This window comes from Helicoverpa armigera, chromosome 6, assembly GCF_030705265.1.
Source record: "Helicoverpa armigera isolate CAAS_96S chromosome 6, ASM3070526v1, whole genome shotgun sequence".
Lineage (NCBI taxonomy): Eukaryota > Metazoa > Arthropoda > Insecta > Lepidoptera > Noctuidae > Helicoverpa > Helicoverpa armigera.
This window is the reverse complement of record NC_087125.1, coordinates 11,956,180-11,981,378: the sequence shown is the minus strand read 5'-3', so window position 1 is coordinate 11,981,378 and position 25,199 is coordinate 11,956,180. Positions and strand designations below refer to the sequence as shown.

At 32.8% G+C, this 25,199-nt stretch overlaps 1 protein-coding gene across 7 annotated transcripts in view; it reads right to left on the bottom strand.

The window, feature by feature from the left end:
• The window catches only part of LOC110373989 (pseudouridylate synthase RPUSD2), a 427,971-nt gene that overhangs the window by 154,432 nt on the left and 248,340 nt on the right, over positions 1-25,199 (bottom strand). For 4 of the 7 annotated variants that reach the window (XM_049852158.2, XM_049852159.2, XM_064035230.1 and 1 more), the window contains exon 1: positions 3,064-3,353. The exons of the other annotated variants lie outside the window; for them this stretch is intronic. The gene's annotated coding sequence lies outside the window, so the exon portion shown is untranslated. Of the gene's footprint in view, positions 1-3,063; positions 3,354-25,199 lie in introns of those variants that run through there. 7 annotated transcript variants of the gene reach the window in all.

Genomic DNA, 25,199 nt, shown 5'->3' with positions numbered 1-25,199 from the left:
TCATTTCATAAATCTACATAATGTTCACATGCCATGTTGTCTTCAACTAACACATGTGTATCTTTCTTGACACTTGTATTACGCGAACCAAATGACACCTTCGTATATTTATAATCTACATCAGATTTCTCTCATCAATCACCCAATCCACCATAATCAGTATTTGGTTTACATTTCAAACTAATAATATTACGACTTCAAAGTTAAATATTTTCATGTCTGAGCTTTAATTTGCTTTTTGTTTATGTAATAAAAGTAACTTCCGAAACGGTTTGGATCGACTTCAATGATACATCAAAGTCTGGATGGAAATAGACGAAACCGGAGTTATCTTCGTAAATCCGTTTTCAAAGTCTACCGATATTGCAGTTTTGGTTAAACCAATTTATACTTCAATAGAATCCGCGTTTGCGATTCCATATTTTTTTGCGTAACTGTGAATTAGTTTGCGGAATTTGTGTCACGGGTGAAATGGTATAGGAATGAGAGGTTTCGGACTTTTCAAATATTCGTTTCAATAAATATGAAAGCTATTTGGCGATTGCGTTCAATTCAAATTCGAGTTAGGATGACCAATACCTAAATGTTGAACGAGCATGATTTAGGGATCAAGTTTTTTCAGAATTAATAGGTACCTAATCTAGGAAAGCTTTTGTTGACACAATTCGATAAGAAAAATAATTCATGAAATAATAATGACTTTTTCTACAATGTGTTTCAATAAAATCTAGCTTCTAGCGTCCACAAAGATTTTAAATGCATCGTGAAAGCTTTAAGAACATGCAGTTTTGTAACATTGTGAGTTTTGTTCCCCCAAATTCTTCAGCGCCTCAGTTAATAGCCGGGACAAACGTGCTCCATATAGATTAATTATCACACCATTAACAAACGCGTTGAGCTATCCAGACCATTAGTATTTCAAGATAGTAATGGGTAAAGCAGCTGTGTACTTCACAAATTATATTATAAATCTCTTGAACAATTCCGAATTAACTATAGCTTGGCAACGTGGACACATTAAAAAAAAATATAAAGACCGATGCTGTAACAAAAGGTTTGTGGCAGAAGAATGTTTTTTTTTTTTAAACGAAAATAAAATACGGAAAGTTTGGCGACGGCCAACTATCTGTCGGGAACCAGTCGGATGTGCGTCCAAAATAGACCGAGTTTCTAGTTCGACTTTACAAGTCAAAGCGACAATCGTTAGGCATGCATTATTAGTATTAGTAGTATTTAGTATTAGTATTATTTAGTTTGTCTTTTTGTCCGTCTGCTGGTCTCGTACCGATTCTTATTTATAGTATAATGAATTTGAACGTACCAACATGTGGTTTGTTCTCAGTTTCGTTCAACGTTTCCGTAATCAATTTTTTGCTCGTATCGTTTTCGTGAAGTTAACGATCGCATTTAAAATGCTTCTGAATAATCGCCAATAGATTTTCTATGTGATTGATTGTTGAATTAAATAATTGGATCGTTCAAGGTTGAAGTTTGCATAATCATTTGAATAGAAACTAAAAACGTTGCACTCAGATCCACGTGTGAAATCTATTCGAGCGTAGTTACACAATGTGGCGAACATATAAACATAGCACACATTGTAAAATCGACTCAGGTAAATAAACGAGAAAAGTCACATGATAGTACGTTTTCAGTTTATTTTTTAATAACAAAAAGTGAACAAACCGGGGACGAGAATAGAAATGAAGTACTCGCAGATACTAAGAAAAATTTGCTTCGTCGGGTATTCATAATAAGGCGAGAAGCTCAGAGTACGTATGATTATACTAATGAATTTAGACGAGATGGAATAGAGATTCTTTTGCTGCATATTTTATAAGCTTGGAAATAAATGTGGAGACTTAGATTATTGCTGCTTCTTCTGAACCGAGAACTCTGTTAGACTCAAGTCTAATTTGATCCAATTTTGGACACCTGGCATCATCATTCACTACTCTCTCCGTGTGTTCATTCCACATTTTACAATTTCATGGATTATTATTTTAATTTGATAGTTTCATGAGTCGTAAGTAATAGTCCGTGATATTTACGAGAATTTTTGTCAACATAGACGTTGCTTCTTGAGCGAGAATTAATGATGACCATAAACAATCCGATATGTCATAGCTTTCTATTGTTTTATCAATAAACATCTCGAATTAATTGTCGTGTGTTTACGTTTCGTAAATACTCGCTCCAATTACACAAAATTGCAGAGTACTGTTAAATTATTGCGAATAATTACACATTTGCGTTGCATTGGTTAAAAAATAAAAACAATTTGGCATTAAGCCCACCAGAAAAATTACGAACAGAATTAAAATAATTATGACACGAGGACAAAGACAATTGTTAGCGAAAAAACAAGACAATACCGTATTTTTTTTATATTCTGACAATTGAAGCTTGAGATTCCATTTTACAAGATTCAAACTTGAAAATAGAACATGGAATGAAAACAAAATGAAATTATCCGTCAGATGGAGTAGACACGTTTAAGTTTGGAATCAAAATTATTCAAATAAGAATTGGCGGCCAACGGAACTTCAAAGTTTTGGTATTGAAATAATGCGATTATAAAGCGGAATCAGAATATATTTGAAAACCGTAACTTGGAATCATTTGGTAGGTATTTTCTACGATCCCTATTAAGTCTGAAACGCAAATTTCGACCGACCCCGCGGAGATATAGCGTAAATATTTTATAAACTAAACTTTCGGGTTCGCAAATGAATATTCTATTGCTGTCATTATACATTGATGTTTTTGGGCTTAAAAAATAAACATTGGTGAATCGTGGGCTCGTTTACGGGATTGCGGTGTATTTGGAAATTCAAGACAATTTTATCGAATTGCAAATACAAAATAGGACTTCACAGAACATAAAATATATTGTGGAAAATAATACGAATTATATTGCACACAAAAATCAAAACTAGTTTCTTATATTTGTAGTTTTCCTTATCAAATGTGTTTATGTGCGATAAAAAATGAATTATTTTTTTCAGTATCCGTAGCCTTGTTTATAACCAGCTTAACGAAATAGCAAAAACATGTACTCACTTTTTATTGTTTTAACACGAAAAAAAAAATAGATTAATCCGTTCGGCCGCTCCTGTTCCGCACACAATTCTAAAACCACAGTACAATTTCAAACAAATTAATCAACGCCACACATCAACTGAACATTAACAATAGCTGAACGCGATATCAACGTCTTTTCTTAGAAAATTGCGATTTTAAATCGTACGTAAAATTTTCGCGGGAAATACGGCGTGCGCGACAGCGTGCCACCCACGCGACGTTCAGAACACGACTGAGCTGGAATCATCAGTCTACCTGCAATGCGTGCGCTGATCGTTGGCGGGAGAGAGAGACTAAAGATACGTAGATAGTGTAAGTTAGAGCGGGATAAACGATACACGTGCTTCCGTACCTACAAGGGGGGTGAAGCAAAATTTGAGGTAAGGGGCGAGTTTGTACAAAGCTGGGAATGAATAGGGATGTATTTTGCATTATGAAGACTGGGACAATAGCCTGAATTATAAACTTTTGTTCGTGAGGAAACTCGATGTGACATTTTCGCTGTTACTATCTCGTTGCCCTAATGAAGTTAAGATCTTTTAATGTAAACGACGCGACGATCGCTTAAGCGTGAACGAAAAAGTTTCTTATATAGGTATATCTTTTTTATCGTTGGAAAATTAACAAGCTTCGATGTTTGTGTGATAAGGAAGGATAATCGGTTTATGAAGACACAATTTTCTGAAAGAAAATTAAAGTTCAAGGAACGGGATTTATTTTGTGATTGATGAAAAATGATTTCAGTATTACAAATCCGACTCCATTTTCCTTCCTTGTCCTATTCAGGAAATGCTTCAAAATATCACTGGCTCATTTTTTTGTGCTGTAATATTGACTTCTTTTTCGTCACATTTTATTTATTTTGAAGAATTATCTTCAATTTTGTGAGTTTCTGTACTGTTGACGACAAAGAGTTTGGACATTCCATTTTACATGGAATTTCAGAATTTAATGAACTTATATCTATAATTAGCCATATTATGAAAAGTGGGGATCTCTTTAATAAAACATCTGGTGCTATGATATTTTTTTTACTAAACTATCTACATATTTCTGTTGTTCATTATTCCTGAAAATTCATAATAAAAGTAGAGGCGAAAGGGTATTTAAACGGACAGACATTTTCATTAGCAGATACCGAGAATTTATGATTGTGTGATTTGTGTATGTTTTATAGTATACTGTGTACTGTTAATTATTTGTTTATATACATACATTTATTTTGTAGTGAACTGTGTCTGACATATTTATAATTATTTCTTTGAATTTACACGGGATGGGTTAATGAAATATTTCTATGAAAATACTAAAATGAAATGCAGAATAGTGAAGCTGGATTCTTAAAAGGTTTTCATAAATCTAAATCTGTTATTCTTATCTATTCTCTACCTACAAGAAAATAGGTAAAATATGAAATTCTCAGGTAGTATATTATTTACAGAATACCAATTGCTCTCAACTGTCTCTATTTCTTGGCCTCACAAATTATGTCTAGTCTTAAGACTATGTGAGTCCACCGCGTATTTACGTTTTTATTTTAATATTTATATATATATGTATCAAAATTTTTTTATTACTTACACAATACTTAACACTATATTCATGGACTTTGGCAACTTAGTTAAACACGATTTTGGGACAGCAAAAAATTATAATTAAATAAAAAAATGTAAATAAAAGCGCGGACCCTCAAGTCTGCGGTAAGGCTTTAATAAAAAAAAAAAAAAAAACTTTCTCTATTTTAAAATTTAATTTACATTGTTTTTTTTTTGTTGTAAATAAAACCGAAAAAAAACAATTATGATTTTACTTGCGTTAGAAGGCTTTTCACACAGAGAAAGCTTTTCACATATACATATGTATGAATTTAGAAGTTTGGAATAAAACAAAAGACGTAACATTCAAATAAACAAAACAGAGATTTATAAAACATTACTAGTTAGTGACGCAATACTTCAGAGAACACACGCATAATGATCTGAAGTGGTTTGCGGTTGAAAAACAGCTGTTTCTGTACACTCGAGTGCAAAAATATATACACACAGACGTGTCAGAGACTGACAATCCGGAATTACGCGTTAGTGGTATTAATTACGGTATAGAGGAATTTTCATTTGTTTTTTCGGTACTCCTTTATTAATTTCTAGGTTCTGCCAGAGGATTAACTAGTATTCCGTGGGAATTATTGCCGAATTATATAGTTCCCTTATCTGGAAGAGTGTGGTTTCAGTCAGTGAAATCTTTTTTCAAATCGGTGCAACAGTTTCGGAGCCTTTAGGGTACAAACAATCAAAAAATATTTCCTTCTTATTATACTAGTATCGATAATCACTATGTGTGAAATAAATGAAATAGTACCTACTTTACAAAAATCTTTGAACACTATTTCTCTTGTCAATTAAGCACAAACGTGTTCTTGTTTTTGCTAGTGACTGTACCAGTTAGGTTTTCCCAGTATTTCACGTCTATTATTCTGTCCATCAATTAAAATCATGTGCATCTAGAGAACATGCAATATGTCACGTTTGCACTAATTAATTATGCAATTTGAAGTTTTAGGTGTAACGTTATAAATATGTCGAAGAGAAGTAAGTTCAAGAAAGTGTTAATGGGAATGTGACCGATATTCATGGGTCAATGACACCAAATGTATTTAACGTAACCATTGGTTTTTAACGTAACCTGTTTTGTTGGTAGAAATAATAAAAAAAACTTCTTTCATAGAAATCGGTTACAAAATAATTTTAAAAACTTTCCCGCATTTCTACGTTTTCCATTACACAATTTCTTTGATAACAAAATTACATAATTTCCCATTCCCACAGACTTAGAAACTTAGACCGTAACGCAATACTTTAATTAAAGGACTCGTTCAGAAATGCATAAATGTATTATAAGCTGTGCATAGTAATGGAACCCACCCAAAACAAAAATGTGAAAGACTGCCAAGTTCGATAATATGGGAATGCTTCGCCTATAAAAGAAGTGAGATCTGAATAAGTACCAAGTTCCATACACATACCTCAGTTAAAAATAGTTACTTTTTAATGATGTTACATGGCAAGTTTTCATACATCTTGTTATAAACCTACTAAACGCAATGAATCAAGTATTTAATTTTCTATTAAAACTTGCCAAGTAACATCATTAAAAAGTAACTATTTTTAACTGAGGTATGTGTATGGAACTTGGTACTTATTCAGATCTCACTTCTTTATAGGCGAAGCATTCCATATTATCGAACTTGGCAGTCTTTCACATTTTTGTTTTGGGTGGGATTTCATTTATTTTGTAAGGTTGTTTATTTTTTTTTCTTATGATGAAGTTAGTTAAAGAAATGTCTCATTTATACTATCTTTTAGATTTTTTAATATGCACTATGTTTCTTACAAAGAAATGAAGTAGATTAACTAAATGGACTAGATTTACCAACTGACTGACATGACATGTTATCACATATTATGTTCGTGGATCAAAGTAACACATTCGTTATTTTCGAAAGAGATTCACACTTGGCCATTTTCAGATTTTTACTTTACTTTGACTAAATACAAACCTTTGTACCATTCGAAGATATATTATATAAATATAGATAAATTTAGTTCGTTTTAGTTCCTTAGTGGTATAAATTTACACCGGGTATAAAACACCTTCATTATTTTGAAACCGACTCACACTTGGCCATTTTCAGATTTTTCCCTTTACCTTGACATAAAGCCCTACCTCCATGCCAAATTTCAAGTCAATACGACCATTGGAAGTGGTCTAGGTTTTTGATGAGTGAGTCAGTCAGTCAGTCAGTCAGTCAATCAGTGAGTGTATAGTAAAAATAGCGATTTTCTGACGTCAATATCTCAAGACCTACAATAGGTATATTAGTGAAATTTTGTATTTTAGATAAGTGAGGGGGTCTCAACAGATACTAGAAATTTGATATGCGTGAATAAAATAGATTTTGAGTTACAGGGGGGTCGAATTTGGCCCGAAATGGTTCGTGTAATATAACCCACGGCCGGTGTGTCGCTTTTTTTGCTCGAACTTGGCGGACACACTGCCGTGTGTCTAGATTAAGTGGTATATTGATCGGGAAAAGCAATTCGTCTATTGGGAATTTCCCAGTGACTACGTTGTTTTGTAACTGATGAGCAATTTGTGTTGTTATTTTTTATGATTTTGCAATATAGTAATGGTGACTTTGTTGTAACCTTTTTGACTATGAATAGTCTGTTATGATGCTAATGACTACTATGTCAGTATCAGTCAACAGATTATGCTAAGGATTTAGTATTATAGAATGGAAGGTCAGATTCCCAGTTTTTGACTGAGATACTTAGATTGTTTTATTGGAATGTTTTTTTAACTTATTTGTTCATTTATTTTAGGCAACTAGGGCCCATAGAAAATTTATACTAATATTATAAACCTGAAGAGTTTGTTTGTTTGTTTGCTTGAACGCGCTAATCTCAGGAACTACTGGTCCGATTTGAAAAATTCTTTCAGTGTTAAATAGCCCATTTATCTGGCTTTTTATCCGGGTTCGTGCTGAGGTTCCCACGGGATGCGTGTGAAACCGCTGGCAGACGCTAGTACAATAGATATGTCGCAGGGATATGATAAAAACGGGGATTTGATCAATTCCCTAAGAGATTTGATCAAATCACGGAAGATGTTAAAACAACAACACGATTTTATCTTTTCCCTAAACAAATCTAGTGAATTGAACAAATCCCTACATATACACTTATACACAAAAAAACAATAACAGCTTAAATCTACTCCGTTATTTTATAAGCTTCATAATTTGGTATCTTACAAGTCAAACTTAAAACAGTAAAGTCATTCTTATTCATCACTAACTTATGGCAGACAGAAATAATTACATACATCTGCAAGATATAATTACGATTCATAAGTAATTAAATGGATCAGTGTATGTGTAGATGTTTTACGAGATAATTTCAATACTGAAATATTAATAAAAATACAGAAGTCATAATGATTAATGATAGTCCACATGATTCTTGATAAATCATCTCAAGCAATCCGAATTGATATGCGAATTGATTTATTATTTTTATGTATTGGTCAAAAATACTCTTTATAGAAATAATACCAGCCAAATCTGAACTACTTTTTGTGTCAATATAAGATGAATGGTTATAAGAATCAAAAGGTCAATTAAATATGAGACAAAATTAGGCCACAGCCTTCTAAAACTCTAAATTACATATTTTGCTTAAACAACTTGCATGTCCACGCGAAACACAATTGATTTTCTATTGTTTTATAAAATGCCACAAATGAGGTTAACAAAAATATAAGATACATTGCTTGCTATTCATCTGAGCCGAGGAAGTAGAACACCTCTCTCCCCCAGCAACACAGGAATGATTCTACATTTTAAATTATATAATAAACGCGAACAGCCAAAACCTTGAAATAAAACTGAAATCATTGGACAAAAAAACAATACAAAAGAAAATAATACATTCAAGGAAGTTCTCAGTAATTATAAAAATATGTAAGTAGGTACAGTCAACTTCAGGTCAGTGGTAACAGTTTTATAGGAAAATCGTACTTATTACTATTGAGTTAAGGTGCATGACAGTTACCACTGACGTGCGGTCTACCGTACATTCGTAATTTCATATAATTATCAGCGGCTGTGATTATTTTCAGATTTACAAAAGCTTTGATTAGACTATTTAAAATTAGGTTGGGATTCCATAGACTGCTAAATATGTTTATTAAAAAAATATTAATTACCTAATACCTTATTTATATATTTGACTTAAATTTTAACTGTAAAACTATATCATTTATAACACATTTATTCCAAATTGGTCCAGTATTTTCTGACAGCTTTATAATAGGTATAAGAACAGAAGTATATGTATATTCCCTTGACTTTATCTAGTTTATGAGTTCACCTTTAGCTATAAAGTGTCCAAAATAATAAACCCAACATAATATTTTAATACACTCTTTGAAGCAGAGTTATAATTCTATTATGAAACAACGTATCGTTAAGTTTCAAAGTTAAAAGTTAAGTAGAAGCAAGTTAACCTGCTTTATGAGCACCGTAGTGCAAACTGAACGACCTCGTTATACGATTAAAGTATTAAAACTATGTTATATTGTAGTATATTACTTTTGTACTTGTTCAGTTATGGTCGCTTCCAATATTGTATCTTTTGTTTTGGTTATTAGAGATAAGAGTTTCACATTGCGTGTATGGGGCTTATGTCAAATTTCTATTTCATCTTCCGAGCCTTTTTTCTCAACTATGTTGGGGTCGGTTTCCAGTCTAACCGGATTCAGCTGAGTACCAGTGCTTTACAAGAAACGACTGCCTATCTGACTTCCTCGACCCAGTTACCCGGGCAACCCGATACCCCTTGGGTAGATTGGCGTCAGACTTACTGGCTTCTGACTACCCGTAACGACTGCAAAGGATGTTCCATGACAGCCGGGGAAACACAGTCATTGGTGTCCCAGATATACTCATATGTCAAAGTTCTATCTCTGGTAAGGAAAACAATAGATAGTTAAAATATTGGGAATGGCCATTAGCCCTGTTTTAGCAACAATTTTGTCAAAATGTATCGACTTATGTGGATATGAGCAAAACATGTAGACAATTAGTTTAATAGGGGACGAGTAGGAAGTGTGCTTCATAGTATTTTTTATTGGACGGTAAGTCCTTTTTAAGGACAGAAAATCATTAAAGATTGCTCCCTCTTTGCGCAGAGCCAGAATTAGTTTTCTTCGGAAAATGGACCGTATAAAAATGAAATATTATTTTCAATCAATAATAATCAAATCAGAAGTTCTTGAGATCAGCATATTTTACCAAGCAAACCAATCTTTAGCCTTACACTATTAGTAAAGATAGATTCCATACAAAACGTTATTAAACTTGGGAATTCTTAAACACTGATTCTGACATTGAAGATGAATGATAGCACTTACATAGCTTTATAACTGGACTGCGCACTTTATATGGGAAAACCTTATACTCTACAACAATGGGAATTATTTTACAGACCGCTGAACTTAAACAATTAACATCGCTTTTGATTGACGTCGAGGATAAAATTAAAAGTAATGTAATAATTATGACTGCATTGGATGTTGCACTATGATTAATTTACTTCGTTCATTTTCTGCGGTTTTTGCATTTACATCGGTGTTTAACCCTGAGGGATATTTAGCAAAAGTTTAATAGTATTTTTGTTTAAATACGGCCTTAGGAACTACTGGTCCGACTGCAAACAAATCTTTCGGTTTTCGAGGAGGGCATTATGTCAGGCCTCTGTCACTCGACGTACTTGCGCGCGATAAATGCCTACCGCTCGCTGGGTTGCCGGTAACCCCACGCGGCTCAGGGCTTTCGACAGCCGCTCGCGACGCGCGCGGTCCTATATTATTATTTTTATTTCGTGGCATGTTATGCTGTTGGTTTTTATTAGGTTTTTTAAGCTACCTAACAAACTGATGGATTATTTTGAGTTGTGTTGGTTTATATGCGACTATTGTAAGATTTAGAAACATTTTATATTTATGAACTTATCTAGTAATTCTATTTTTTTAAAATAAATTAATACTTATCTTCTTTATGATTTTAACAACAGAGATCATCAGGTACTTATTTTACTTTAGATACCTACTTAGTTATATGAACTGTATTGTGAATTTTGTAGCTCAAAACACATCTCGAGTGTAAGTAGGTATAGTTCTGGTCCAACTTAATGACGACTCGGAACATTCGTAAACCAATTTTAGGTATGTATCAACACTCGACGGAGTTGTACCATATGGCACTTGTGCTCGAAAAATAGTTGGAAACCGCCTTTGATTTTGACAAAAGCTTTAAGTACTTACCTATGCTTACGTTTTAGGTAATATTTAGTAATATGTACCCATACTCCATTTTAGTAGGCAATACAAAAGTTAACTAAAGAAAAATATTCTTGATATTACTTTTTATTTAAAAACTCAGTTTTAAAAAAGGCTATCTTAAAATAAGCGTAACTTTGTTTTCCTACTTAAATATTAATAAATTGTAAGAAGCAACCCTAAGCACGGCCACGGCACGGTTGCGGTCACTGAACTGTGCGCTATCGCATTGGAATAACAATCAAGCGCTCGAGCTTTTAAGGTTCATTTTATAACGCAGCAAGGAATTTGTAGGTAGTTGGGGAACTTGTAGGTGCTTATAACAGTAGGTATGGACTTTTTTGTATGGAGTGATTTATCTGTTACGTAGTAACTATTATATAATCTGTGATTATGTTTTTTCCGGGTGCATTAAGCAATTCTTCCTGCAGAACTCAGGCACAAACGGGAGTGGTAGCTAGTCCTTCTTATCATCTTTGTTACAAATTTCCTGATCTATCGAAAAAATGCGGAGATGTCGTTTTTAATTATTCATATAATTTGTCGCTTTTCAAGGGCGATGAAACTCACACACATTTTGACACTCTGCCTCTGTTAGGTTTTTGTACATTACCACAGAAAAACCAACGATTCCAGCCTATTTGAGGGTAAAAGATTACGCTACTCGTAGAAAATACTGAATACCTATAAACTCTTGCTCAACATTAAAACAGTGGTAATGCAGTATAATGTAAATACTACACTGCATAAATACATTAATAGCGTATGTAAAACAAATTATTTTTGTTCGTTCAACCGCCACTAATATGGGAGTCCCGCTGTTAATCCATCAACTTTTCTGTCATTTCGCGATAACATCGTAACTGGTAAATTGTAGTGTAAATAATGTGTATTGGGAGTGATGGTAGTTTTTGATGGTATGAGCAGATTTTAATGTTGAGATTTGTCTGTTTTTTTTTTTTATGAATTGAACCAACTACTTACCTTACGATTCTAATAAGACCGAAAGCCAACAGAAAAGTATCAAAAATATAGAGAAGATTTTCAAATCCTTATCCGAGAACAATATTTAGTTTTACAAATAAATAGGATACTCCTACATAAGGCGAAAAAATAAAACCTTTCTTGTCTGCAAGAAAATTCAATTTGGAGTTAAGCTCTCTTTTGTTCTGAAATATATATGCTACACAAAATGTTTGTTTACTTTGTTTATATCAATATGAAAGATATATAAAAAAGTATTTATTTGTGTGTTTGAAGCAATCTGTAGAGCCGATTCCGAAATATCTTTTGCAGATAAGAACTAAGTTATAACTGTAATCTGGACATAGTTTTCGGGCACATACAAATTTATTAAAGGCTTGCTTGTTTGCTTGTTTTCAGCTTGCCCCAAATGCCCTTCCGTATCAGATTTTTTAAAGAGGTAGGTAGTGAGTATTTACCATAAATATGGAGATGGAATCGACCATCAGTTTCAAGAGACCTTAATTATTTTTTGCGAGTTCACAATTAACCCCTTAAACCTAAGTGGAGAGGAATGGAGAATTACTGACTAAAAACAAACCACATTTCTTGGAGCCCTTGATGTAGCAATGCCACGGTATCTCTTTAGAATAACCCTGGAGCTTCTTTTTTTAACGACGTCAAATCATCAAATGACCCCTTCCGCAGTGGGTTAGCAGCGGTGAGGGAGTGTTAGACTCTTACTGACTAAAAACAGTCGTGTTCCGTCATAGGCATTTTATGTACCAGGGCCGCGGTAACTCTTTCGAACAACCCCGCAGCCCCGGCAGGGTTTAGCCCTACTGGGCCCCGCTGCCGCTGTCTGGGGTTGTTGACATCTCTACAACCCTAGAGCTTCAGTAGGCTTTTCGCCCACCTTAATGAGTGGGGCCTAAAAGTCGCTCTTGATTATAATAACACCAGTGACCAGCTTCACAAAAGCCAACAAAAGAACCGTGATGATTCTAACAGAACATTACAGAAATAGTGCCGTTAAAATAATTACTCGTTTGAAAGAGGCCAAGGTTACCCATTGTTAGTAGCCGTAGATTTTTTCCCATTAATTTTGGACAACCAAGGCTCTTCAGCTTAATGAATATTTAAGAAATTATATTACCATGTTTTTGTGTTGTTTTACGCGAAATTACGTCATTGTTTACATACTTTGTTTTTAAGACAATAGTGCGGTTTGATTGTTGTAAAATTGGCAATTTGTTTGATAGTGACCTAGTTTATATTAAATTGTTCTATTTTTTTAATTACTTGAATAAAACGAACCTGAACCTTTTCCTAACTATGTTAGGGTTGGCTTCTAGTCAAATGCAGCTGGGTACCAGCGTTTTACAAGTAGCGACTGCCTAACTGACCTTTTCAACTCACTACCCCTCGATAAGATTAGTGTCAGACTTACTGGCTTCTGACTACCCTTAATGGCTGCCAAGGATGTTAAGTGACACTAGCATTTTCGTTTTAGCCAGATTAAAATCCCTGTACTCACTATTTTCTTCGGCAATTCAAATCGTAGTTAAGTACATATATCTGAGAAAAACCTTTGTTGAAATGTAACAACCATCTTACCATTTATTTCTTCACTCTGTTCTCTTAGATTGTTTTAAATTTTCTTAACAAAGTTCTTACTTTAGTTAAGACTGTCACTCAGGCTTAAAAACCAGTACTTAAATATAAATAAGTACTGAAACTTCTAATTAGAGTAGAGATTTTGATGAGAGACATTTTCAAAATTAAAATATTGTATAATGTTATTTAGTGGATAAGATAGGATGAATTATATTAATTTAATTAGGAACACGGTCATCATCATCTGTCTAGCCTTTTTCCAACTATGTTGGGGTCGGCATCCAGTCTAAACGGATGCAGATGAGTACCAGTGTTTTGAGAATTGATGCATTGTTTTTTACCGCTTAATATGACCTTCTAAGGTTACATCAAAATTATCTAAACAATACATCTATAATTAAATTCCGCTCAAATACAAATCCAAAAAAACTTGTTTTTCCATTTATGCAGAAGCGAAAAAAATATATTAGCATTACCGAAGCGCATAATATTTTTATGATAATGTGTTCAGCCATTATAAAAATAGCCGACAGTGGAAGGAAAACGTACATCAAGTTAATCCAGAGGATAAATTGATTATGGATACAAAGATAATATCAACACGTCATATTAGTTATCGACGTTTCAAAGTCTATACAACGAATCCATTAATAAAATACAAGTAAGTACATATGTAGGTAAATAAATTCACTTTGAAAATGATAATTTATTCAGTAGAATATAATTTGCTGGAAGATGCTTCTTAATTATCAATCCATGACCAATGTAACTTGTTCATGTATTATTGTGAAGGTAAATACGTTTTGAAATAGAGGTATGGGTTAATTACCAACAAAACAGCATCTGGTTTCTTCATTTACTTATAGGAAACTACTCATATTTAAAAAGATAGTAGTATGTAGTAGTAACGTCACAATGCATAGTATGCTAATACTGCCTTTTCATAACTTATCAAACCTAAAAGTATTTATAAAAACAATATTACAATCAAAAACTAAATCCTAATAATACGCACACTCCAAAAAATAAAAACGCCAAGTACAGTCACCGTCAACTGTCAATCGACTCATTTTAACGCCATCAAATCCCGACCCAGATTGTCAGATTACAAAACTTACATCACTCAAAGAACGTTAAACTTGGTACATTAATGTGCCTATTATGCTAATATTGACCCACCGTGACAGGTTGGAAGCGTGACGCATAAAAATGTAAAAAAACATCGACCCTTGCTTTTATATTATATTTTATGATGGTACTGCCACGTGCAAAACTGTGGAGCCTTGTTAGAGTTAATCTCAAAGGTTGTGCTTTAATGTCGTTGAAGATGGTAATTTGAATGAAAAAAAAAATGGCATTTTAATAATAATTCTAAGATTAGGTAAGTAACACTAATTATTGTCCTTATGAGTCGTTGTAAGTGGCAATTCTTGTTAGTACGATTCACGATTTATTTATTTCATAAAATGGTTATAAAAATGTGTGTGATGAATTTATATAATACCTATATAAAAACCGTAAAGGTAGTTTTATTTAAATGTCTAATATTCGCGTAAGTGTCAGAAATCAATATGAATTTATAGTTCAGGAAAATGTAGTGGGTTAAATAGAAAGTGCGTTTGTGCACAACTGTACAACAGAGGTGGCGTAGTCCCGGCGTATTATTATAATAGTAATTTGCGTAGCGTGCGTAGTGAATGGGAAAATTTGTAATGACCGTTATTATGTAATACGTTTGAGTGGTCCCAAATTTAGTGCAGTGTTAGGAAAATAGGTCGTATTATCCACTCTATGGATATGTTAATTAGAGAACTGTTGTTTTATTTTAACAGGTAAGTATATTGCGATGGTTGCTTTTAATTTATATTTTTTTTAAGTATGGGAAGACAATAAGTAGGTATTAAAATTAAAAACCTTAAAAAACCTGATAAAACCGAGATAAAATAACATTTGCATAAGTTACCTTTTATTTAAATAATAGCTTTATCAGCTGTCTAAATGTATGAAATTCACAAAGATCAATAATGTCTTCATACACATATTAATTTATTACCTACAGCTGACGTCATGATTGAATGACGAATGATGAAGTGTTCATAAAACTATATGACCAACTTTACTTCACACAAAAAAATCAGCAACAAAGATGATTAAAAACAGAACTTAATTACTTTTATAATTGTTTCCTTTGCAAACGGTGGTCTTGATACAAATCTGAGGAACAATGCAAGGACGATCTTAAGGTTTTTATAATTGCAGGAAAACACCTGATAGATATTAAAATATAGCGATGACGATGATGGTCGGTTTCATAAAGGATTTTAGCAATTATTTGTTATTGAAAAGGTATTATTGACTGAAAATCTATGCCATTTGATTGGTTATTATTTATTGAAAAACATATACCGTAATTGTAGTGTTCAATGATATAACATTAGGTTAATCGAAGTCTATCATAAAAAATCTATATTATTATTATACAGCTGAAGAGTGAGTTTGATCAACGCACTTATCTCTGGTGTTACTGATTCGATTTCAAAAATTATTTCAGTGTTAGATAGCCCATTTATCGAGTAAGGCTACAGGCTACTATTTATCTGGGTTTCTGCAAAATTTCCCACGGTATACGGGTGAAAGTACTACCTAGCAGAAGTAAATGTATTTATATAAGTAATAGATGACGTCCTATCAAGCCTGTTTACTTAACTAGAATTCTTATGGGTGATCTAAACCATTAGATCATCTAGGTAAGTTTAGCATATTTATATAATTAATTAATGTAAGGGATAACCTTATTACTTGATCACGCATCACGTTTATCTTTATAGTTACGTAGTTTAGAGGGAAAATACTTATTTATTCATATTTTAAAAACCAAACCAGGATAATGAACATTGATAAACTTTGTTTAATACATTTGACTCATCAGTTGAGGAATTACGAATGTGGATAGGCAGAGAGTTAGAGGGAGAAGAAGACGAGAGAAAAAGTGAATGGATTGTTCGAAAGATACTTAACTTGAATAAGACACGAATTAATAATGTATGCCATTTTTTTTTGTGAATAGATAGAGAGGAAGAGGAAGACCGAAAAAAATATGAATAGATTATTTGATAGTTAACTTAAATTAGACACGATTATGTAGGCCACACACATCGTGTTTTGTATGTGATCAGTCACTGCAAATACAAGTACCCAAAACTACAAGGTAGAATAGAACAACATTAACAACATTATATGTTTTTTAATTGAAACTTTGCTTATTGAGGGACATAATAAGGTGTGTCATATCCATATCACAAAATTGGTCGTCAGTAGGCACTTCAAAGTGTTATTACAAGCATTAAACTAAACGCAAAGAGTGTTTTAATCATTTACGACAGTTGTAAAACTGATATACAGCTGTAAAAACGTCTGTAAACTCGATAAAATCAACTTGCACTGTAAATCTTTCATATCAAAGGGATTTCCGCTACTATTATCTGTTGCGATGAAAAATCTTGTTGGGCCTGATAGTAAGTACATTTTTTTACCTACACATATTAAAATTATACAAATATATTTAACTAGCTGATACGGCCCCTTTCGTACGCGCGCGTTGTGTAAAATTGACAGTCATTTTGTAAAAAAAAATGTTGAGTAGTTTTTGAGCGTTTTATAAGTACGAAGAAAATAGGATCCCACCAAAAACATTAAATGTAAAAAAAGCCAATCCTCTACGCAATTCCTCCACCGTAAAAAGTTTTGAGATCGCATAGAAGCCAAGTCCTGTTCAACTTTATTTGTAATAATAAATCAATATTTTGTGACCATATCAATAGTTTCGTTCACTTTACAATAATATTGACTTGGCCATGAGCACAATATAGTGTAATAAACTACAAATATAATACAGCATATCTTGGAGAGGTGAAAGTCAATCATGAAGTTTAATATCACAGAATTAAATACTTTTAGTTTTTTCAATTGTTACTAAATGACCGACAGTCAGTATCATCCAAAATCATGAACTGCACATTTTCTATGGCGCATGTTTGGTCCATGGTGATCTCAAATTCCAATCAGTCCAATCGTAAAATCATGTCCATATAGAATGTATCAATTCAATGGTATTTACACATTATTTCAGGGAGCGACTATTAACTTGTGCTCATGGCCAAGACAATATTATTGTAATGTGAACCATACTATTGATATAGTCACAAAATATTGATTTATTATTACAAATAAAGTTGAACAGGACTTGGCTTCTATGCGATCTCAAAACTTTTTACGGTGGAGGAATTGCGTAGAGGATTGGCTTTTTTTACATTTAATGTTTTTGGTGGGATCTAATTTATTTTTTGTAGGTCTCCTTCTTCTCTAAGTATATAACAAATTAAATTAACTTACATGCAACTAACTAAATATATAACAAACTAAATTATGTAATAATAAATAATAATAATAATAAATCTTTTATTTGCTTTAAACATGGTATTTTTGGTGTTACATATTATATATAAAGGAGCAAGCATGTTTAGCTATAGGTACAATAGCATGCAAAAATTTCAAACTTAAAACTAACATCTTAATATCATATTAACATTAACCTATCTGAGATCAAAATTTCTGTCAAGAAATTCACTTACACTATAAAAGCTACATTTGACTAGCCATTCGTGTAGTTTTGCCTTCAAAGCTCTTACATGTAATAATTTAAGATTTCTGGGAATTTTATTATAAATACGTACACACATTGCAAGGCAGTTTTTGTTATACTTTGTCAGTCTAGGTAGGTCATCAAGTACTAGCGTGTATGGATCACGTCTGCTTCGCTGTAATACTTCGTTTGCTGACTTAAATAATTTTTTGTTTTTTACTACAAACATACAAGTTTCATAAATATAAAGTGATGGTAGTGGTAACAAACCAAGCTTTTTAAATACTGGTCGACATGAATCGTCAGGTTGCATACCCCAAATCGATCTTATGCACTTTTTTTGTGCAATAAATGCACGGTTCATGTCGATGCTATTACCCCACACGATAAGTCCATAGCGCAGCAACGATTCAACGTAGGCATGATAAGACATGATTGCCGTTTTGAGGTTTGTTACTCTTTTCACTATTTTTAAAGCATATACAAATTTATTGATTTTGCTACTGAGATTATCAACGTGATCTTTCCAATTTATATTTTTATCTATTATAACGCCTAAGAACCGAGTATGTGTAACTTCTTTGATAGTAGGAATGTTGAGATAGATGTTATTTTTGTAATTGTTAGTTTGGTTAAATTGAATGAAGACAGATTTTTCTAAGTTTATTTTCAAACAGTTTATATTTAGCCACGAGAGTAATGAGTCTATAGTATTATTTATTTCAACCTCATGGTCTTTAACAGTATGACATGTTTTGTTGGACGTTACTATGATGGAAATATCATCAGCAAATAATATGCACTTATGTATGGTTATTTTAATGATATCGTTTATATAAATTAAGAATAATACAGGGCCAAGCACACTTCCTTGTGGAACGCCATATTTGTTTAAATTATATTTTGAATAGTGTGATGCCATGTCTTTATTTTTATTAATTTTGTTAATAACGACGCTTTGTTGCCTGTCACTTAAATATGACGATATCCACTGATGCGCAGGACCTCTAACTCCGATAGAATCTAATTTTTTTAATAGTAATTCGTGGGAGACTAGATCAAAAGCTTTTGATAAATCGAAGAAAAGGCCAGTAGTGAGGTAACTTATTTTTTTATTTATTTTCTAACATATGATTTACATTTTTAAATATTAAATATAAAAATAAAAAACATTTAAAAATATAAAAAATAGGTTGCCACCGATATCGGGCACAGGGTCCAAGGTACCGGTGGTGAGGTAATTATTATTAACATTAGAGAGTATGGTTTTCATGAGTGTAAATATAGCTAAGGATGTAGACTTGTTTTTTTGAAATCCGAACTGTTCTTCAGCAATAATTTTAAATTTACTGCAATAATCGATTAATCTCTTATGCATACACTTTTCAAACACTTTCGATAAGATGGGTATAAGAGTTATTGGGCGATAATTATTGACATCAAATTTGTCCCCTTTTTTAAATATTGGTTTTACTATGGAGAGTTTTAATCTGTCGGGGAATATGCCCATTGAAAACGACATATTGATTAGGTACGTTAAGATTTCACATAATTCATCACAGCAAGCTTTTATGATTTTTGTGTTAATTTCATCGTAACCCTCTGATTGGGTATTGCTTAAGGACATTATTTCCTGCCGCACTTCACTGGGTAACATGGGTTTTAGAAACATCGAGTTTGGATATTTGCTTGCACTAAGATGTTGGTTGTTCGTCTTTGCTTTGATCTGTGGTAAGTTGGTGTAATGATCGTTAAATACAGTGGCTATTTTAATTGGGTCTTTAATGTCTTTACCATTTGACTTGATTGTTTCTATGGTGTTTTTAGAGGGTAATTTATTTATTTCGCTTTTAATAACTGACCAAGTTGCTAAGCATTTGTTATCGTGATTGTTAATATATTTTATATTTATATTCTTTTTTGATAAGTTTATACTCTTTTTTAATAAATCAGAGTAACAATTATATTTATTTCTATTGCTTGTATTTTTGTTTTTATAATATAGATAGCGTAGCTTGCGTTTAGTTTTACAACTTTGTTTTAATCCTCTGCTGATCCACTTTTGTTTTTTATTATTGTTATTTACCTTAAGTCTTGTTTTCGGAAAGCAGAGGTTATATAGCAGGCAAAGCCAATCATGGAATTCATTAAATGCGGAATTTAAATCATTATTTAGGTAAACATTGGACCATGACAGGTTCTGCAAGTGAACCTTAAATTTACGAATGTAATCTAAATTAAAGTCTCTTTTGTAAATATAATATTTTTCGGAGTTTTGTGAGGCTGGTTTAATAGGAAAGGTTAACATTTGTGCAGTATCGTGATCAGACAGATGAAGAGGTAGGACAGTAGCATTTGCATTAGTAATATTGCTTAATATGTGATCGATACAAGACAATTTCCGGGTTGGGACATTGATGTGGATTTTATAGTTATAGTTATCTACCAAGTCTTGCAGTTCATTTGTTACATTACCTTTTCTTAGTGTATTTATATTAAAGTCGCCGGTAATCACAATATTCGTTTTAGATTTGTATTTATTTGATAAGTTGTGTAAAAGGTTACCTAATTTGTTTAAGAATTGATGTGGATCAGATTGGGGTGTTCTGTATACACATATTATTACAATTTTATTAGAAGATATTATTTCTACACCGCAGACTTCAAATACATTTTGAGCCGCGTAATTATTTAAGAATATTAACTCTTTATAATTTAGCCCCTTTTTTACGAATATGCAAGTACCACCTCTTTGCTTTTCTCTCGAATAATTAGAAGCCATACTGTAATTATGTATTTTAGCGTAGAGCTCATTTCCTTTTTTTATAAATGTTTCTGATAGGCATATTACATCTGGATCATTATTTAATTCCTTTAATTCTTCAATTGTTATTTCTAATAATTCTTTTTTGGACAAGATACTCGCTATATTTTGGTGCAGTATTCTAAAATTGTGTATATTTTCTTTATTTTCAGGCACGAAAAAACGATTGATTTTTATTCTTATTTAAAACGGGAAAGTAATAGGGTATGGTCCCTTTTGAAGCCTTTACGTCGGGCTGTATATTCACGCAGCGTTCATCGTGACTACTTTCTTTTAGGCATGTAAAGTAATAAGGAATTGTCCCTTTCTTGGGCTCATTTTCACTGGTGTTTGTATTGGAACTTGATTTGTTACGCACTAACCATTTCCGAATAGAGCTAGGGTTCAAGTATTTATCATTATAGTCGCAACAATCAATAGCATAATTTATTGACTCGCATATTTCGAAGTGTTTATTGCGCTTTTTGTTTAAGAAGTAGCATTTTTCATATTTTTTACAAAGGTTTTCTATAGAGTAATTCAATTTATTAACATTTATATGTATATTATTTAAGACATTCAGTACAATCACACAGTTATTTTTAAATTTATCTAATATTATTTCTAGCTGAGATAAGATTAGTGTCGGATTATGGTCGTTTTCACCTACACATATAATTAATTTGTCATCAGATGAGAATTCGCAATTTCTACAGTTGGCTAAAATTTCTCTGGTCGGAGCATTCGGTTTCGTTTCAGCGACGACTCTGTACCTCTCATACTGTGTGTTGGCACGCGAGCGTGATATGGCTGCTGCTAGTCCGACGCACCGCTGGGAGCCGTAGATAACTATCTTCTTTTCGTTAGTTGGTGTCAGCCACTTCGTAGCATTAGGCATAGTGTTTAGACTCGTATTTTGTGTAGCTTTTAGAGACTCATTCTTATTTATGTAGTGATTATGCCGCATCAGTTCTTTAATGCGACCAGTGAGTTTTGAGATCTCTTGTTCTGCGACCTGTAGTTGTTGTTGTAGAGTGTCAATTTCTTGTTTCAGCAATGTTATCTTCTCGTAGTCATTATTGGTAAAGGGACCGTCTGAAGTTGGTGAGGTTTGTGCAGTGGACATGTTGTTCTGTTGTGTAAGGGAACAGTTTAACTTCTGATTGGTATGGCTTATGACAGATTCCAGTCTCTGGTTTTTTACAGTTAACTTTTTTATTTGTTCCCGTAAGTCACTGTTTTCTGATAGCAAATCTCCCAGTTTATTTTCTGTACTTTCAAGTTTAAGTGTAAGTTGAGTTATTGTGCACCTCATTTCTGAGGTTGATACTAGGTCAGTTATTGTTTTATCAATACTTCTAGATATCTTGGGGGTACTGTATGATTCATCAGAAGTCTCGCATTCTGTGAGTATGTGTGAGTCAAATAGCATAGTGCTGTGTTGTACTGGCGATTGGTGTAGCGTTTCATCATTTACATTTTCATTTATGTTAGCAGCTAGTTGTATCGGAGACACTGGTTTAGTGAGTGGTTGCTTTTTCCGTAAGGTAATATTAGACTGTACATTATCGTCTGCATATTTCTTATTTTTTATGCACAACTTACACCTCCATTTCTTTTTAGCTTCTGCGTCCTTAAGACGATATGTTGCTTCGGGATAGCCGTCGCAGTCTAGCTCGTATCTATTTTTGCAGGCAGAGCATAGAGCGGTATTTTTTATATAGACCATTTTTTTACATTTATGACAAGGTACCAGTGGCGCCATCTTACGGATACTGTTGTTATTTCTTGTCAAATTTAAGGACATTGTAGTAATAATAACTTACAAATATTATTTGAAAAATGTTGCTCTTAACGAAAAGCGAATGCACGTAGTGGGATTTGAAGTCACGGACATTCACGTGGATTTGTTGAACGGCAAAAGTAGGACTCCTTTGTACGGGGCTACCGGTACTTAATATTTGGTGTCGAATTTAGTGTGTGCTTTCTGGTTATTAGATGTTTATACAAACAAACAATCCGTTATGGCAATTTAAATTCAAATCACTTTTTGGCGTCACTTTTTTGAAAACTTTGTTGTTATTTTTTAAAATGTTATTGTTTTTGCACTAAACTTACTTTAATGTTTATAAAGTTTATAGAATACGGTATTTTATGTTTTTACACTTTGTTTTATTATGAATTTAGTTACTTTACACACTTTTTTTTTAATTGCACTCAGAGTTATTGTTTTTCTTAATTATGTACACTGTATCTTAATAAGCACTGTTTCACTATATTGTCTCGTATTAACTACTATATGTGTCACATACTAGTTAAGTTTCATACACTTTAATTCACTATTTATATTTTTAAAGATTTTTTATTACGGAGCACTTTTATTTTGCGTGAGGCCCAGCCTTTAAACTCCTAACCCGAACCTAAACTAGCACGTAAACAACATTTTTTTAAAATAAATTAAACAATTTCGAAATTGTCGAATTTTTTAATCGAATATCTTTTAGAATAAAAGAGATTTATTTCAGAGGTAGATGGCGCTATCACATGAAATTATTTGTTTTTTTTTTAACTAAAAACCGTAGCGCGATTTAGACCAGGGCAACGCCATCTATCGAGCGAGCATGCAGTATTTATCGCACTGCATTAATATGAAAGATTTTATCATTATTCATTTTATTTTAACCTAGCTTTTTTATTCATATGTATGTATTTTTAATACATAATAACAATATACCACACTACGTAACAATAAAACAAATAGTAACATTTTGTACATAAATAAATAACAAAGTTATCAATGCAGTCAAAATTCATACACAATGTTCTTGAAAAACCGCAAATATAAATTTGTTTCCTATTTTTTTATTAAGTTTTAAGGTTTTTATAATTTTCCCTTTATATGTAGCCAATAACCTATCTTGGTGCCAAATTTGAAGGTTCTAAGTTTGCTAGAAGTACCTTAGACTTTTGATGATCGGTCAGTGAGTGAGTCAGTGACAAAATGGTGTAACTTTGATCGCTCATAACTCGTAAACTATTTATTCAAATTTCTTGTAATTTTGGGACTGAGCTTGTTCTAATACTTACTCTTGGTCATCGAAAACCTAAACTCCTAGCTTTGTTCACATGGAAGATACAGGGGGCTGAAATAGCCGCGAAACGCTTCGAGAAAAGATGGTACGGCCGTGCCCGCTTTGCTCGAGTCTTGGCTGGGGCACTGCCGTGCCCTCAGATTGTTTGTATTGGCTGATAGCTCTGTCAAGTGCACTAAAAAATAGTATGATCATACTATAAGGCGCCATTAAGCTGTGACTCAAAATCGCAGGGATTATAGTATCAGCGATGAGCAATATTTAATAATAAAAAGTTCATTGATAACTCTTACTAACTAGATAAGATACTAAGAATTTATATAATAAATGTAGGTAAGTATGTACCTATAACTCACACCTAAGTTTTTTGAGTACATACCAACCAAACTGCGTATATAAAGCATTAGAATTTACTTCGCAGTACATTAGTGAAAACCCTTGAGCGAAAATCCAAAACAAAAAGGTATTTCACTCAAAAACTTCAATTCAAACATAAACAAAAGAGCAAACCATACTCTATTTCAAACACCTTAAAGTTCAAAATCCAATGCACCAAGTAACGTATTGGTTTTTGCATTAGGCCGGATTTTCACCTTATCACAATACAAAATGCACTCTATTCCTTAAGCGTTAAAGTTCAAATTACCACGCATTCCAAAATTGGCTTTGTTGGCGCCAATTTTCATCTATGGTAGTTAATTATAGAAGTTTAGGGTTCTGTCAAAACATTTTTAGTTCCGTATACGTCCTTCCAGTTTAATTAAGATTAATTATTGCGAACGAGTAATGAACTGGACTCTTCGAGTGTGTCATTCGAAATCCATTATTAGAGTTACACTGCTGGCCGGGAAAAAGTATACCTACTCAATTTTTTCTTATATTTTACTACTAAAATGAAAATTTTATATATTCTATAAAAAATAATATTCAATCTATACTTATCTATACAGTAAAGAGGACAGATTTTTTTCTTCGTTTCTTTGTACCCTGAAGGCTCCGAAACTACTAAACCGTTTTGAGAAATTCTTCGAACTGTTGGAAAGCCACACTTTTCCCGAGTAACATAGGCTATATTTTATCCCGGTGCAGTAGTTCCTAT